Source organism: Strix aluco, chromosome 3 (assembly GCF_031877795.1).
Source record: "Strix aluco isolate bStrAlu1 chromosome 3, bStrAlu1.hap1, whole genome shotgun sequence".
NCBI classification, from domain to species: domain Eukaryota; kingdom Metazoa; phylum Chordata; class Aves; order Strigiformes; family Strigidae; genus Strix; species Strix aluco.
Genome location: NC_133933.1, coordinates 80,933,703 through 80,950,161, shown reverse-complemented (window position 1 = coordinate 80,950,161; position 16,459 = coordinate 80,933,703). Strand labels below are relative to the sequence as shown.

The 16,459-nt window shown below is 44.5% G+C and overlaps 1 long non-coding RNA gene across 1 annotated transcript; it reads left to right on the top strand.

The window, feature by feature from the left end:
* The first annotated feature begins 1,733 nt into the window (after window positions 1-1,733).
* LOC141921181 (uncharacterized) lies at window positions 1,734-7,197 on the top strand. The gene is made up of 4 exons (XR_012622570.1): window positions 1,734-1,922; window positions 2,043-2,183; window positions 2,477-2,608; window positions 3,689-7,197. It is a non-coding gene; the product is annotated as an uncharacterized LOC141921181 (long non-coding RNA).
* The last annotated feature ends 9,262 nt before the right edge of the window (window positions 7,198-16,459 follow it).

Below are 16,459 nucleotides of genomic sequence, written 5' to 3'. Positions count from 1 at the left end.
ATCTTTTGTTATTCTATTTCCTCCCTTCTTCTTCTGATTCTTTGGTAGTTTGTTTGATTTCCCTTCCCCTTTCTTCCTCACCACCTGTGGTTCTGAATCCTTTCTTTTACCCAGAACTGTGACACAAGTTGCTGTTTGCCTACTATATCCATATCCTTTTGGAGATTTTGCTTCTTGAAGGAAAACTCTGAAAATTTTATCCTTTTATTGAAAAACGTTCATGCTTTCTTCAGCAATCCGTATCCCTCCTTTTAAAATGCAGGCTCTGCCATCATCTGCCCTGCCTGATTTCCGACCTCCTGTGGTGGCGACAGATGCGTGTATTGTCTCTCTTGGGTTCTCTGTGTCTTGGTAACATATTCTTGAGAAGTGCTCTGCCTGGGTACAGGATGTTAGTGCTTGAACAAATTGTAGACATCACTTAAAATCTTTTTCCTCTAGAGAAAGTCAAGTGCTGCTCTGATTAAGAAAGTAGGAGAGCATTTAAAGTGCTCCCCTCTGCCTCTGGGCCTGCTATAGCAGCACGTTGCACCTTACTGCGTGGAGTTGTCCAGGGGCGAGGGAGGCATTTTTTTACACATACTCCAAAGAAAGTGGATTCAGCCCGTTTGAATAAACCAGTGTTGGCATGCGTCAAAATTCACGGGCATGTCCGGTGAGAGATTCTGCAGCCATAAGCCTGTCTCAGGTCCCTTAGGGGGTTTTATCTTTTCAGTTCTGCTGCCTCTGTTCCCTTCCCGTGCCTCTTCCTCAACATTTAACAGTGGACGCAGACGCGCAGAGGGCTGGGACTCTCATCGCCACCTCCTACGGCTGTTACCCGCGCTAAAACCGGCATTAGCTGTGCCGCAGGGTTAAGCTTGAGTGCAGGTTCTGCTCCCGCAGGGCCGCACCTCCCCGCCTACCAAGGACAGCTCCCGTGCAGGGTGGGGAGGGACACGGAAGGGACACGAGGGGACACCCTGCGCACACACGAAACACGACGGCCCTTTTGGTTGTGCTGGTTACACGGGGGAGGATTCCACTGTTTCTCAAAGAAAGTTAGATTATGTTATTGCCTAATTATACCCACTCTCTTAATCCAGGAACATACTCGGAATGTGTTTTGTTGGCCTTGGGAGGATGGGTGGTACACGTTGACTCGTGTGAGTAAAAGCTCGGATTGAAAAGCAGCGTCACGCGTTTAAAATCAGCCTCTGATGACTTTCATCTGAGTGCTTTCAGAAAATATTTCTCTGCATCTGTTCCTTAAAGCATGCGTTATCATATCTCAGATATCTTGACTGAATAGGGTTAAAATGCCTCTAAGATATAAGAGAAAGCCGCGTACAGGCTGTGTTATTTATTTGTCTTAAGATAAGCAATACATTACTTTAACACTGCATCAAGAGCCATTTTTGCACAGACCTTCCTGTGCAAAGTGGATTCGGTCCCACAGCCTCCAGCACTAACAGATGCCATTAAGGTGACAGGTGACACTGTTGTGGGCTCATGCTGTGTCAGGTTCACAGAGATGGCACTGTCTTATGTCTGCTGCAAATGTTTCCTTCAAAATGTGACCTTCAAATTTCAGGCATTCAGATGTAGTTATCGACATCATGTATTGACCTGATTTTGCAGAAGTGCTGGTGCTCAAAATCCCACTGAAGTTCAAATATTCTCCGATCATACAGACATTTCATACCACAAATCCTAAATAATTCAGACCTGGGCTTTTGCTGAGAGTCCTTTAGACTTGAGAAGAGAAATAAAAATGTAAAATAAATTTTAAAATACAGAAAGATATCTCTTGATTTTGCCACTCTTACGAATGCTCCATTTACCTTGTCCTTCACCTTTCTTTTTTATTGTGTCAGCATTACTGTATTCTCTAAGTGAAAACCTGAACTTATTGCAAACTATGGGAGAAGCCATTACTGCAGGTTTGTGTGGTATTTACCCTATTTATTATGACTGCTGACAAACCTATCCAGTAAATGCTTGCTGTAAACTTTATTGGTCAAAACAGCATTCCTAATTTGTTCTGTACACCTCACCTGCAGGGCTGTGCTCCGGTGGATACCTGTGTCCTGGCCCCTGTGTGTCTGTGGGCATGTTTGCCATCCTTGTTTGACATTGTTTGCTGCACTTGGCAAAGGATTTCCTTGGTGTTGTGTTGCTGTTGGAGTTGATCTGTGGTACAGGTTGGTAAAAAGTCTGGGGTTTTGTAGCCTTCTTCAGAAGCAGTTTTGCCCTGCTTCTGAAGGGTGTTAGGTGAGGCGGTGTCATACTTCTGCCCCTTCCAGCCCGTGCTGGCCTATCTGGCCAGCAGCCCATTATGAGCTTTTTTGCCTTTGGCTGTTGTATTGCTGCACTAAGGAAGGCATTGTGCTAAATGCTGGAGATTACCCATCCTCTGCTGTTCTCAGGCTAGCCAGGAAGATGAGATGCAGCTGCACTCACAGCAAATATCAGTACCTTGCATCTTTTGCTGCAGGATACCTCACTGTTGACCTGTCTGGCTCAGTACGATGGGACTGCCCTGCCCTGCCCTGCCGAGAGGGGACCACCGGCAGCACCTCTGCACCTTCTGCAGGAGCCTTTCATGAAACTTTGAGAGACGCCTGCCGTAAGTATCATCCTCTCCCTAAACATGCAAGCAAGGGGGGACAAACCAAGTCCAGCCCATGGCTGTAACTACTGCCTGCAAGCTGCCTAACTCAGACTCTGCAGGCTTCTCACCACCCATGCTGGCACACGCAAGTGGTATTACGCCACTAGTGGAAACTTGTGGGATGGGTAATACTGCAATTTTTCCTATGATTAGTGGAAACTGCAGATATGAAGGTAAAATTATGCTTTTTGCTAAACCTGCAATCCTGATTTCTCTTTGGGGGTTTTGTTTGCTGTTACTCATACATTCAAAATCAGTATATATGAATATTTAGTTGCATATTTAATTTGGGGATTTTCTGCCTCAATAATAGTTAACTCTGAGAGAGCAGAGTTCCTAAATTGCGTTGAAACCCTTGGTGGTGCCTATGGAAAGTAGCGTGACTATGCCGAGTTTGAAGGGTACTGTCCCATTGGCAGGTGTCTGGCAGTTGGTTGGACTACGGGTATATAACACCAACCCACCCTGGCAGATATTGTGATCATCATCTAATACTGCTGAATCACAACTATCTCAGTAAGTTATTGTTTACTGACTGAGCAGTTGCTGAAGCATCTAGTGAAGACTTGCCCATCTTGCATTTTTCTCTGCATAATTAAAAAAAACCCACCAACAACAACAACTGAAAAACTGGAGCACCAGCAGCCCAGAATGGGAGAAAGCTTCAGTGGGCACTGTCAGGATGCTGGACACGGAGGTGCAGGTTTCTAACAGCAGACCTGCTTCTTTTTGTCACCAGCTACGAACAGATGGTATCTGAAGTTCCACAAAGGCGCTTTCCACCTTTCCTGGGATTTCTGATTCAGGTGGCCCAACACAATAATAATTCAACTGTGATAAAAACCAAACTCAGTGTTATTCTAATAGTATGACCAAAACACTAAGAGAGCAGCATGTGCATATTTTTGTCTAGTCTGTATTTCTAATACTTTGCCTTGCTTGTTTTATTACTGATGTATTCAGAGTTGCCATCAATAAGTCAGTTTAATTTTTCTTAATTTGTTTAATTTTCCACATACTTCCCTGGAAATATAGTATGGGTCATGTCAGGAAGAAGGGAAAGGAAAAGAAGCAGCTAAGGAAAATGGTAATATTTCAACTCTCAATCAGACTTAAACCCATCTCATTGCATGCAGTCATTCTCCACACCCCAGAAATCCTGTAATAACTTCTCCTATAATAATGATAAAAGTTCTGTGCCACTCTCTTCCCAGGTTTTTCCTTGATCAAACTATTGGATAATGGACTCAGATACTCACAAGTCCAGACTATGAAGCCTGATGCTGGGCTTAAAGCTCTGCACTCTATTTTGAGAGGTTTTGTTTTCCTCCTCCACAGCTTACAAGGGCATTTTGTAGGATCATGATCTCCCTGCGCAGCAAGAGAGGGACTACTCAGTGAAACCTCTCTTAAGAGAGGCAGGATTTTAAGGAGGAGTTAGACCTGTCACTGGTAGAGAATCCTTTTTCCCCAAAACTCTCATAAACTTTCCACAGCATGGCCTAAGTGAGCTTTTTAGGTATTTTTCCTTTTGCTCTCCCTTCTCTCCCCATAAACCACAGTCCCTTACGTGAACTTAATACCAGGGGTGAGCAAGAGCTAGCATGCATCTCAGTGAGGCAAGGGGAAAAGGAAAAAGGCAAATAAGGGAAGAGCTAGAGTTGTCTGGGTGAAAATAGAGGGTTAGACCTCAGTGAAGTGTATTTGAACAACCAAGCTGATGTGCAGGGAAGAGTAGATTGGTGGGGAGGCCGTAATGTTGTTGCTAGGATCTGCAGAAGAGCTGTGTGTGAGCCTGGGCACACACACATCATTTGCTTTCACGTTGTCAGGCAAGTGGGTAGGTTGACGTTACAAAGCCAGAGCACATCGTGTTGCAGAGCCCCAGCTGAGCATGTGAGCATGGGTCCAACACGCACAGAGACACGTGGAGCGAAGGGTTTGTGCTGCTGTGGCGGGGAGGAGGCTGGGTCACAGCACGTGTGAAAGAAGCAGCAAGCCTGCAGTTGAGACATACCCCGCATCCACATGAACCCTGACGGGAGTCACAGCAGTCATTTGGAAGATACATGTGCCAAGCCTAATCTGAATTTCCAAAGGTTGCATTTGTCATTCTTGGTGTACCAGCGTTCTCATTAACAAGTGTCTCCAGCTGGGCCTGTGCAATGGCCTCAGGACATGCTGTTGTAACCAAGCAATGCGGCACAGGGCTACCACCGAGGCCGCGGCTCATCTACTCTGCTCTCTGCTTAAGGGGTGTCGTAGAAGAGGGGGCTGTGTACCGGACACACTGTGTAGGTGACTGAATTTTGACCTCTCAGGCATGTCTTGCTGGGTGTTACATGAAACCCATAGAGCAGCTTTCTGGAAGTGTAGGTTGGTCTGCAGGACCACCTGACTGAAGTCCATCTTACCTGACGTCACTGGCATCAAAGCCCAGTAGGCTGTAAACAGAGAGCTTCTAGAGGCGAGTCAGCTCACCTGTCTTAGGGTAGGAGGAGTTACCCCTCTGCAGGTGCTTATTTCTCCCCATTGTGCCACTTTGGAGGAACCTACACAACTGGCTTAGCCAAGACACCTGCATTTAAAAACCTAAAATTAGATGAGTCCCTTGATAGCCTTTATAAAACCTGGCAGAGCTGTGAGTTAAGTGACCACAGCTATAACATTGTCATCGACAATGGGTCTCTTACAAAATGATTTTTTGGCTTTAACCTCTGTCTCAACCAACTCCAGACACAGGTAGGTACACCTCTGGTACAATGCTTCTGTAAAATAAGAGCATATGCCACTTCAGGGCTACCTCACATTGTCAGGAGTAGATGGGGCTTCTGATCTATCACCAGCCAGGGCAGAGAATGGGCTGCTCAGGGTCAGCAGAGTTTGTCAATCATCGGTGGCTTTGACCAAAACAAGACTTGTCTGTGTCCCCATCGCTGACAGGTTGTGGTCACCTCTCTACCCACGTCAGGAGCCTCGCCCAGAGACCAGCTCTGCCTGACTCCCCTGAGACTTGCAAAGCTTAGCTCTGCTTCTCTTCTGCCTGCTGCCAGCATGTTCTCCATCTGCTGCCTTGGCTTGGATTTCTGATGAATGTTATGTTATGGAATGGCTTTTCCAGTAACGTTTATACCATTAGAGAGTCTGCAGACCCATCCACTTCCCACTCATTAAATGTTTTTCCTTCAAAGGATGGGTTTGGATAGTGTTAGTTTGTACTGTCCACGGCCTGAAGATGAGGCTGCCTGCTTTTTTTGGTCAGAAGTAACTTGTCACAGTTGGGAATCTTCACTTATCTGCCATATAAATACTACCTGACCCCTTATCTTCCTCATGTATCCTGCTTTCGGATGTTCAATACTGTATGTGTCCAACAGATCACTGAATCTACTTACTGGTCTGTTTTAATCATCACCACTAATTTCCTCCACGTTCCCATTTGTTAAATGTTGACTGCAGAGCAAACTGGTAGCACAAATACTGCATTGGTTTAGTTGTTTCCCAGATGGGTCCTTTACACTTTTTTTTCTTACAACTTCTGACTTATAGACATCTTTTTTGCCTGCTTTCGTTCTACATATCTTTGCCATTGCTGATTTTATAAATCCTTCTGCACATCTCAGGTATCATGGGTCTGAGCACAGGGCCATGATTCCTGCTCCAAGCCATCACAAAACTGCCCTTCACCTTTCCAGCTCTGTAGTTGCAGAATTGAAGCTGGGAAGTTTGGTCAAGGATGTGTTTCTTGGTAATTCTTCCTCTCGGCATTAGTTTGCTGCTTCGTTGTTGTTTCTGGACTGCAGATTTGGGCTGACTTGGAACTAGATGTCTCTGTTTATATCCCCTAATATTTTCCTTCTGTTTCATTTTTTTCTTTTCCTCAGCACAGGGTCAGTGATTTGGCTATTAGCTGTGCCTGTAGAAATAGAGGCTGCAGTTCATAAAGGCAGTTTACACCCTTCCTGTGCTCTCAACAGGTTGTCACTGACTGAAATTGCAGCATGGTCCACGTGCTGAGGGTGCGGTCCCACAATACCCTTCTAGGGACACTTCATCACATCCTCGTAAGAGAAAGGGCTATTCAGAAAAAGCCTGAGGAGACATAAACGTAAAATGTCTCTCTTCCCACTTAACTTCATCAAAGACTCGTCTCTCGCAATTACCTCAGCTCTCTCCTACTGCCACCTGAAATCTCCGACAGCTCTTCACCCCCATGCGCACACAGGTGGGCCCACTTGTCCGCTCCTGCAGAAGATGAAAATCATTCCCAGATCCTACCTGTCTTCTCAACCGCATGAATGTGTTTCAGACTGAGCATCGCTGGGCCTCTGCATGGCTGTATGTCAATGTGCGGGCACAGGCAACGGAGATGGGCCAGCTCGGGCTGGCTCGTGTTTCGATCACAGCAGGAGGTGGGAGGCATTTTGAAAGAGCATTGATTTTTCCACAGAATCCCCTGAAGCTGAACGGTTTTATTTTTTGTTAGAGAATAAGTTTTCCAGTACAAAATAAAAATATCATTAAAACACTATCAGTACTACAAAGTGTTTGGTACAGAATGAATTTTTCTCAAAGGAACCGTTCAACTTGAGCTGATTATTAGATCAGTCTTTAAATCCTCTGAAAAATGTTTATCCTCAATTTAAGTGCCATGACTTTGGAAAGGATTTATGCATTCTTCATAAGCATAAGATGCTTTTCAGCTTCTAATTATGGATCAATCACAAGCACCCCTATGAAGAAATGAACGTGCTTTGATATTTGGATGTAATGAATATTTCTCTATTTCTCAGTTCCTTTTTTTTTTATTGTCAAAAAAAAAGAAAAAAAGGATTTGCCAATGCTTTTCTTGTAAGTGCTGTGATTTTAGAGCATACATTTGCACTTGGCTTAAGGTCATTTTGCACATTGACCTGTTTGTAACTCAAGAGCTGTATGGTCGTGAGCATAAGTAGGAAGTCTCCAGTTCTCACCTATGCTGAGAACTGGTCCCAGGGTTTTGTATTCTCAGCCTTACCCAGCTTCAAGGGGCCGTAGTGCAGACTCATGGCAGGCTCTTTGAATCTTAACTTCAAAACTGTAAACATCCTCTTTGCTGACAGTCTTTTTGCCAACGTGGATGGTAAGTTTCCTCACCCTCATACTCTGTTCCTCGCTCTCTCACTCCCTTTCCCCTCCTCTCCTTTGCAGTGGTTTATTCACGCTGGCATGCCACACTCCACAGGCTCTATCTCAGATAGTCTTCCAATAACCTCCAGGGGTTTTTGGAGGTTTGCTACTCACTTTGACGTGCCTAAAAGCTGTTGCTCTTACTTCAGTCCAGCAGAACATCCTTCATTTCAAGACACCAACATGAAGGGAGGTGCTTGTTTCTTCAGCTACAAAGACTATGTGGAGTTTAATCTCTGGAAACAGGATGGTAGAAGGAAAATGTACATGTAGCTTTGTCTCTGCTTCATCAGTAAGAACTCATTTTTAAGCACATTGATATCTAGGGCCAAGTCTTTCTCACATGCAGCTTTGTGGGAATACTGCTTTGAGTTCAGTGGGAAAATGTGAGCATAAAAACCTTCTAAAACCTGTGGTACATTGGTAAAATGATGTCATACTGTATACAGGTAGTATTTTCCTCATGTTGTCCAGAAGCACCACATTTAACAGCAAAGGTTATGGTTTAACCTGGAACATCATTCCAGTAACATCCTGAAGATTCCCTGGACTATAGACGTCTTTTATCAGCTGCAAAGGCATTGTTTTTTCAACCTATGTTGGGCAAGAATAACTGAAAGAATACATTGTGAATCCTGCCTTTCATTTACTTTCTAGTGTAGAAAATACAACAAACAAAATCAATTTTCCTCAGAAAGGTATTTGCAAAAGAAGTGGCCCCTTCCCTGGCCAGACTCCCAGCTCTCTGCTTTCTGTGCACTTTGCTTTCCCACCTTGTTCCTCCTCTCTTCCTGCCTCGCCATCTGAAAACGATTTCTTTGCTCTGCCCATGGGTGAGCATAGCATGGTGGTTAGGTAACGCCACCGCCATTTCGAAGTGGGGATGTAGGCAGGGAAGAAAGCCAGTGTGGGAACCAGAAGGAAGCAAAAGCAATTGCACAGAGTTCCAGTGCTGTGTCTGCAGGCATTGTGTTTCACGGAGCATGAAATGAATCCCGCACCGTTGCTTATGTATTAATATGATAAGTGGTCTAGCATCTCTTAGACGTATTTTATTTTAGTGCCAGTAGGAAACATGGAGACTTTAATGTCAGTTTTATTGAGCTGGGATTCCTGTTGGGCACAGTGTGGTCCAGCAATGGTACTCGGGTTAGGACTTGAGGATCTTCTCTCTGGTTCCCAGTGCTCACGCTGGCTGATTCACAGGGATGGATAAAATTGCTTTGTATCAGTTTCCACATTTGTAACTAGTGTTTTGGCATATGGAAAAGGAGGAATCCCTGTAAGTGCTTGCACAAAGAGGCTGCAAGTGATCTAGAAAATAAATAAGGAACGTCTCCTGGTATCAAACGTGGATCCTGCTCTGTGCATATGGACAAAGCAGCTGTCTAGAAGCTGCCTTTCATGATGGTGGTTGGGATGTAGCACAGCATCAAACCTGCAACAGTGCTGGTTGAGATAAGCAGCATTTCATTGTGAAATAAACAGCATTTTACGGTGTTTCTGGCCGTCTGGAAACCCCAGCACACTGCCCACTCTATGAAATATTCTGTGTATGGTAGGGGACTAATTCATAAGGAGGCTGGTATCTTCTGCATGCCTTGGGTTACTGCTTAGGGACCTGCAAGTGCCAGGAGGTGTGTGGTGGACATGGAGTTATATGTGGGCCAAAGTCCCACCTGCTGCTGCTCCTGCAAATGCCTCAGCTCTTGTTCTGTGCTTTTGCTCACATTCTCCCTCAACCGACAATTTTGTTGACTCAAACAGTGCAATTTTGACACGCTGTTCAGGAGATCCATGGTCAGAATTGAGTCAGCAGGTTCATGGCCTCAGCCTTTACCACTTCAGACCACACAGCAACCAACAGTGCTGCAAGTTGTGACCTTCTGTGCCAACTAACCACAAGAAGAGTGTGAAATAGGTGTTTCCCTGACATCCTCTGGCACAGGGGCACCAAGTCAGGGGAATGCTCTGTTTATTTCAGGTTCTGGTGAGAATGTGGTGTAATCATTCTCTCCATCCTCTTTACTACGGCTTCCTCTCATGTGCCTGGTGTTAAGAACTCACTTGCTTTCACTCACATATTTACACTCTTTTGTCCTAACATCTCCCTGCTGTTCTCTACATCTCCGTCAAGTGACACCGGCCCCTTGCGTCCCCCACCCAGGGTGTGCTGGCAGGGTAGGCAGATGTTGGGGCACACTGATGTACCTGTGCTGTGAGAGGGCACAGGGAAATGAGACCAGCAGCGTGGTCTCTGGCTCATAGTTAGGTGGTTTAGGTCTAGGTGGCCATTGCTGATGGTTTGTGTTTAGATTGATGGATACTCCAGGATGGATTTGCAAGAGAAATTTCCCATTTCTTCGCACCCAACCATCAAGTATAATATTACGGGAACACTGTATTTTTTGTATTTATCAGGCATGAAATAATAACTTTCTGCTTAAGCAGTAAGGAACTTAACTTGCTTTCAAAGCAGAGAGTTCAATAAACCATACATAGATCTGAGATGAAAATCATTAACTTCTGGAAAAGAGGGGGTGTGTTTTTCTGAACTAGAGCTAGTTCCATTACCACTGAAGGCCGGTGTGCTTAGATAAATTGACTTCCAGTGACTTCAAAATCACAGAGAAGATAGGGTCTGGTCAATAGTTTATCAAATAGTTTCAAGGAATACAGGCATTGTTGACCTAGCCACAAGCAGACAAAGGCCATTGTGGAAAATGTCAGTAAAACCCAGGATGAAATAGTCCAGGTTAAGGATGAATCATCAAGAGTTGATGACAGAAATTACATTTATTTTAAAGATTACTCAATAGGAAAGCACTGACTTGCATTTGGTTTGAATTTTGAGTGGTTTGGCTTACCTTTCACTTATTTTGAGCTGAAAATGTGCCTAATTTAGAGTGTTTATCCTGCAGAATCTGTGACACATTATCCATCATACCTCTTACATGGCACACACAGACATAATAATTACCAGAGTATGTAACCCGTCACAGCCCCTATGTATTTTCCTCTGAAATGCATCCCAGGAATTGTGCACATTTATGAAACACTTAGAGGCACGTGCATCTCAGACTGTGGTGGTTTCCAGCTTTTCTTCTCAGCGGCAGCATAGGTGGCAGTGACATCCACTGTGCTTCTCTGACCATTTCCAGAGTCCTGTTTTTGGCTGCTACGCCTTTGCTGAACTTCATTGTTTGGACTGAAATTTTTCATGGCAGGGCAGCAAGAAACTTGGAGCTGCTGTTGCTTTTCATGCCATCCCTTCGATGTATATTACTGTCTGCTAGAAGGAAGACAGGGTCTACCACCTTTATATATATATATATATATAAAAAACATATGATATGATATTATAAATCATATCATATCATATTGGGGTTTATATTTATATAATTATAACCCAAACTAGATAAGCCGTATTGTTTGCCCTAGCACACCTAGGAGAGGAGCCAGATGGGCAGCCTTTCAATAGGACAGTTTTGTTTGTTCATTTGGGCAATTCTTGCATCATTGCTGGGAAGCAAAAAAATGGCATTTTAAGATCTCACACGTGTAGTTTAGCCTTGATTAGGATCCTGAGGGCTCTGTACTATGGGCTTTCTGTCAATGGCGCTGCTTAAATACTTACAAACAAGCATGTGCTTAAGTGCTTTGCTGATGGAGGGCCAGAGCACTTGGCAGCTTGCTAAGCTGAGCTCTCTCCTTCTCCTCTCTGCCAGGCACGGTGCTGGGAGGGAAGGAGTTCAGCTATGTCCTTCAGTCATAACTATTTAAAACAATGCAAGCGAAGGGAGAGAATGAAACCAAACCAACCGACAGGCAATGGGAACACTTTGAAGAGAGACTACTTCTATCACCTTTATACTCCTCCAACCTTCTTTATGTCCTAGCAATTCTATTCATTTCAATGGAATGGCCTGTTCTTTGGCATATATTTAGCAGACTGGCCATGACTAAAAGCAGTGTATACGCTCATAGATTATTCATAGGGTAGGTTAAGAGTTGTGGTACAAATTGACTGAAAGCAACTTGAAGATAACTACAGAGAAGTCCAAAATCCCTCTGAACTCTGAAGATCCAAACTACAGGCCTGATGGACAGGCCAGTGGGTGTATCTTTTTCTTCATACCCTGCCTTGAATCTTGTTTAGATGGAAGAAGGGAAGTTGACTATTTGGCCATCAGAAGAAGTGTCCAGGCCACACAGCAGCTGTGCTTGGCACAGGTTGGGTTCCCTGCGTGATTTCCCAGATAAAGAGACAAAAGCACTACCATGTGCAGACCTCAAGGGTGTTTAATGCAATGTACAGTGTATAGCAATAGCTTGAAAGAACAAGAGCATCAAAAAAACCCTCTGCAGCTGCTTCCAACTGCAGCAAATACACAAAAGGACAATATCAGGACTTTTTATTTCCTAACTGGGCATCAAGCAACAGATCAAAATTTCACCTGCATTAAAGTGAGGGACTAGACCACAAAAGTCTGATTTCTCCAAGTTGACTGTGTGAATGGATTTTGAAAATGGGTGCTTAAAGCGCTATCTTGGTACTATAAGCAGAGAAGGGGGTGCACTGGCATCCCTGGAAATGAGTCACAGTTGCTCCTGAAGGCTGTCAAGGAAGGTGCTGTCAGCACAGTTGGAGTAGGGAACAATGCATGGGCTTGCAGCAATCTAACAGAGAGGAACAGATGACCAGAATCAGCATTTAACAAGTTTATTCAGCATCTTTTGAACACAACTGCCCTATTGGTGCATTTTTTTTCCACAGACCTGGAAATAATAACCTTTATTTAAGTGCTTACATTCAGTCATATCAGCACTGCATATTCTAGCATTAAGGCTTTGAAAGGGATATTTGATAGGAGGTGATTATTTGCTAAGCCATCAGGTTCAAAAGTAGATTTTTGGAAATAGGCATGACCAGAGCTGTTTTTTAAAAGTGACCTGCAAACAGCTTTTTGAAACTCAGCAGCTTTGCCTTTTCACTGTACATTGCCTCATATTCATCAGGAGCTGAGTTCATTTCTGAGCACTGACATCCTTAATTCTTGATGTCCAGCAAATTAATTGTTTGGGAAATGATAACTGGGTCTTCCTTTTGAATCTTGCACATGCTAACACTCCAGTACTTAAAAAAAAAAGAACATTTTGTTGTAATTTGGTGCTAAAAATAAATGACTGTATAATGAAAGGCATTGTAGGTAGCATTAAATTAATGCTAATTGTAATTAAAATGCATTCTTAAATTCTTCAGCTTGGATTTTTGGTGACTCATTCAGTGCATTTCTCTCTGTATCTGGATATTTTCAGAGTATGGATGAATTCCAGGTATGAGATCTCAATTTAGACAGGATGAAAGAGATAATGGCAGGTTGGCGAAGTGACCAAGATAAAGGCAAATTTATATCAGCTGCTTTGATGAAGATGGTCCATTGTTTTCCTCCTCCCTGCTCTTATGAGATGAGGGTGTAGCAGCCATGGCTGCTTTGTCTCACGTGCTGTTGAGTGCAGCCTCCTGGTGCAGCCTGTGCTATGCGACCATGTCATGCAGCAAGACTAAAGCCCACTGAAAAACTGCACTGGGATAGCTACGTCCCAAAATCTCTGTTCCCTGTGCCTTTGTGTAGTTGCTTGGATAGCTGGCATCCATGGTGGAGACATGCAAGACTCATGATCCAGTGTCTGCTTCTGTGTTTAAAAATATATGGCCATTATTTCCACTCACCAGGAACAAAGAGTTCATTAACACTTCTTGGTCTGCAATCTGGGGCTTGAAGTTTTAAAACCCTAAGTGGTTCAGAGATTGAGAGGCCACAGCATCACAGTATGATTAAGGCAATGGTACCTGTGTGGGGTCCTAGTGGTATGGCAGAGAGCTGTTTCATGAAGTCCCTTGGGTGTTCAAATTCATTCCACGTATTTCCTTCCTTCCACACAATCCTCGAATGATCAGAAATAATCTGGGTTTCATGAGCTGCAAAGCTTTCAAAGCTTGCTTTTCTGCAGAGCTTTGCTAACAGCCGAGGGGCTGCCTTTGCCTCTTGGTTGCTCTGGTGCCACTGGGGCCTGGGAGCAGCTCGCTGCTGCAAGGAAGGGTGGTTTTAAAGAGATTGTAGGGCACTCAACATCCGTGAATAAATGAATCCTTCCAGTGAAATAAGTGCAGGGAGGTCGCTCTCACACATTTTCTTCTTGGCCTTTTACTTTCCATGGGCAGGAGCCCATGTTATAATTCATCTTGCAGCCACGAGAGACGCAGCCTGCTTGCTCTGCAGGCGGGAGGCCTGCCGTGGCCGGCGCAGTGCCCAGCCCTGTCTCTGCTTAGTCCAGTGCTGAGAGATTTTTAGTTTTTCAGTGCTCTTTGCCAGGAGCTATAGCCTCCCAGGCCATGTCTGGTTCACTGAAATGCCCGGTCCCTCAGTTAAATGCCCTTTATTTAAGGCCTCCCTTGGTATCAGTCATTGCTGTTGCTGGGCACTGAGGCTGCCTGTAGGCACAGGCATGCCAGCTCTGCTGCCAGTGCACTGACACGGGGCTGTGATCCAGAGAAAGGACCTACCTAGACATATTTCAGTGCAAAATCAACTTCCACCTGGGTAAAACCTGTGCTCCCTTCTGTCCGTAAGACGACATCATGCAAATAAAATCCCAGGCTTATTTGTGCCAAAACTCAGCCACTGGGCCAGAGGCTTGCAAAGGGTGTGTGCCCTCCAGCACCCTCCCCGGTTTCTCTTGCCATCCCGCTCACTGCATCTCTTTCTATAGCTGTAATTTTTATCATCTACCTGGCTCTGCCCTGCTGAGAGCTGCTAGCCATGGGTGTTTTCTGTGTCTCTGCTCACTGCTGCCCAGATGGAGATCAAGTCATCCCCCGTACAGGAATTTCAGGCAATTCCTTGAAAACACAGGGGCAACACAGCACAGGCTCCCCCCACCACGGCGAGGGCGATGGAGGAGAAAACCCCAGAGCCAGCAGCCCCTGTCACTCCTTCCTCTCCTCTGGTACATACAAAAGCAATGCGGTATGAATGAAGGATGAAATCCCTGTGTATGGGTGCACTTCTGGCACTAGTTGTCCATCCACAATCAGGTGCTGAGCAACAGCTCCTGCATTTGGAGAGGTCCAAGGGGGGAAAAGCTCATGTCCCCAAGGAAGCAGAGGCTTTTCTGTGCCAGTCATCATTGCATCATGTTCCTCCCCTTGCTCAGCAACTACGTTTTCCTCTCCAGTAGCTCAGCTGTTCACTAACAAGATTTTTTTAAAGGTCCCTGGTGCTGCATGGGAAAAGAATAAAAGTGAATTTGGGCGGTTAGAAATTAAGGCATCTAATGCAACCCATGAGAGCATCACTGGATCAGCAACTCTGATAATGTTCAGGTACGTAATAGAAATAGGTATCTCAACTACTAGAGATTAGATCAATTAGATCACTTATTGGGTAGAGTAAAAAAAATAAAGTGTTTTAACTCTGAGTATTGTTGGAGACAACTGTGAGACAACCAATAAAGAAAACACTGACAGAAGTCTATCAGTGCCACACACACACACAAAAAAAAAAAAAAAGCTTGTGCTTGATTTTGGCATTGCACATGAACTCAAAACCAGCAACAGGGAGGTCGTTCCAAACGCAATAAGGGGTGCACCCCTGAAAATGAGCTTCATGTCTTTTTCAAGCCAGACCTGAAATTTTCCCCTGCTCCTGTAGCAGGGCAGCAGCTGGGCACATCACGGGTATTTGTGGGAATGAAAGAGTGGCTCATCTCTAAAATCGTACTGGGATACTTTCAGATAAATTAACTAAGATCAATTTTTTCACCTTGAAAGTGTAAACTAATTTAGAAAGTTGTCTGCTCTTGATAACCTACAAAATGTCTTTAACTAGAGATGAACTCTGACCTTTTGGACATTTTAAAATAAACATTTGTATGCCCTTAGATAACAAACACAAGCAAAACCACGTTAGCATTTTAAATGTTAAAAAGATAGCTGAGCATCATTTTTGGACAGCTCTTACAAAGTAGATGGCTTTCCTGTCTTTTGACTCCCATGAGGAATTCACAAAAAGGTTTTTGGAACAATCCAGTTTAGACACCAAAGTTACTAAACAATTTGCTTAGAGAATGGTATCTGAGAGTAGATGGTGTTCTCAGCATCAATGAATAGCTCTTTGTGAGATATTTTAATGTACAGAATGGGTGTTTTAACACGCAAAAAGAAGCTAGGCTCTGCCTGAAATTTATTTGGCTAATGTGTGACACAGACTGCGAGTATCAGAATGGCAATAAATATTTATGGCAAACTCTGACTCATGTTTGATGACACGAAGGCTGTCCAAAAGCCACCAACACTGGGATGAAGTAGACAAAACACTGCGCAGCTCAGTGCTCAGCATCTTCCCACAGAGCAAAGGGAACTGGGACGAGACCGAAATGGTGCTGCTAATCCACTCACTCCTCTGCAGGCAGCAGGCACAGAGCGGGGCTTTGCCTCCTGCCTGGTGTAATGTGTGTGGTGAGAGGTGACACATGGGGTGGGCACTGAGGTCCTCCAGCCTCCCGCTGCCAGGGTTCCCGCTCCCAGCTATAGCCCTGCAGCAGGGTTGGACCCCATTGCCATAGGGCTGCGCT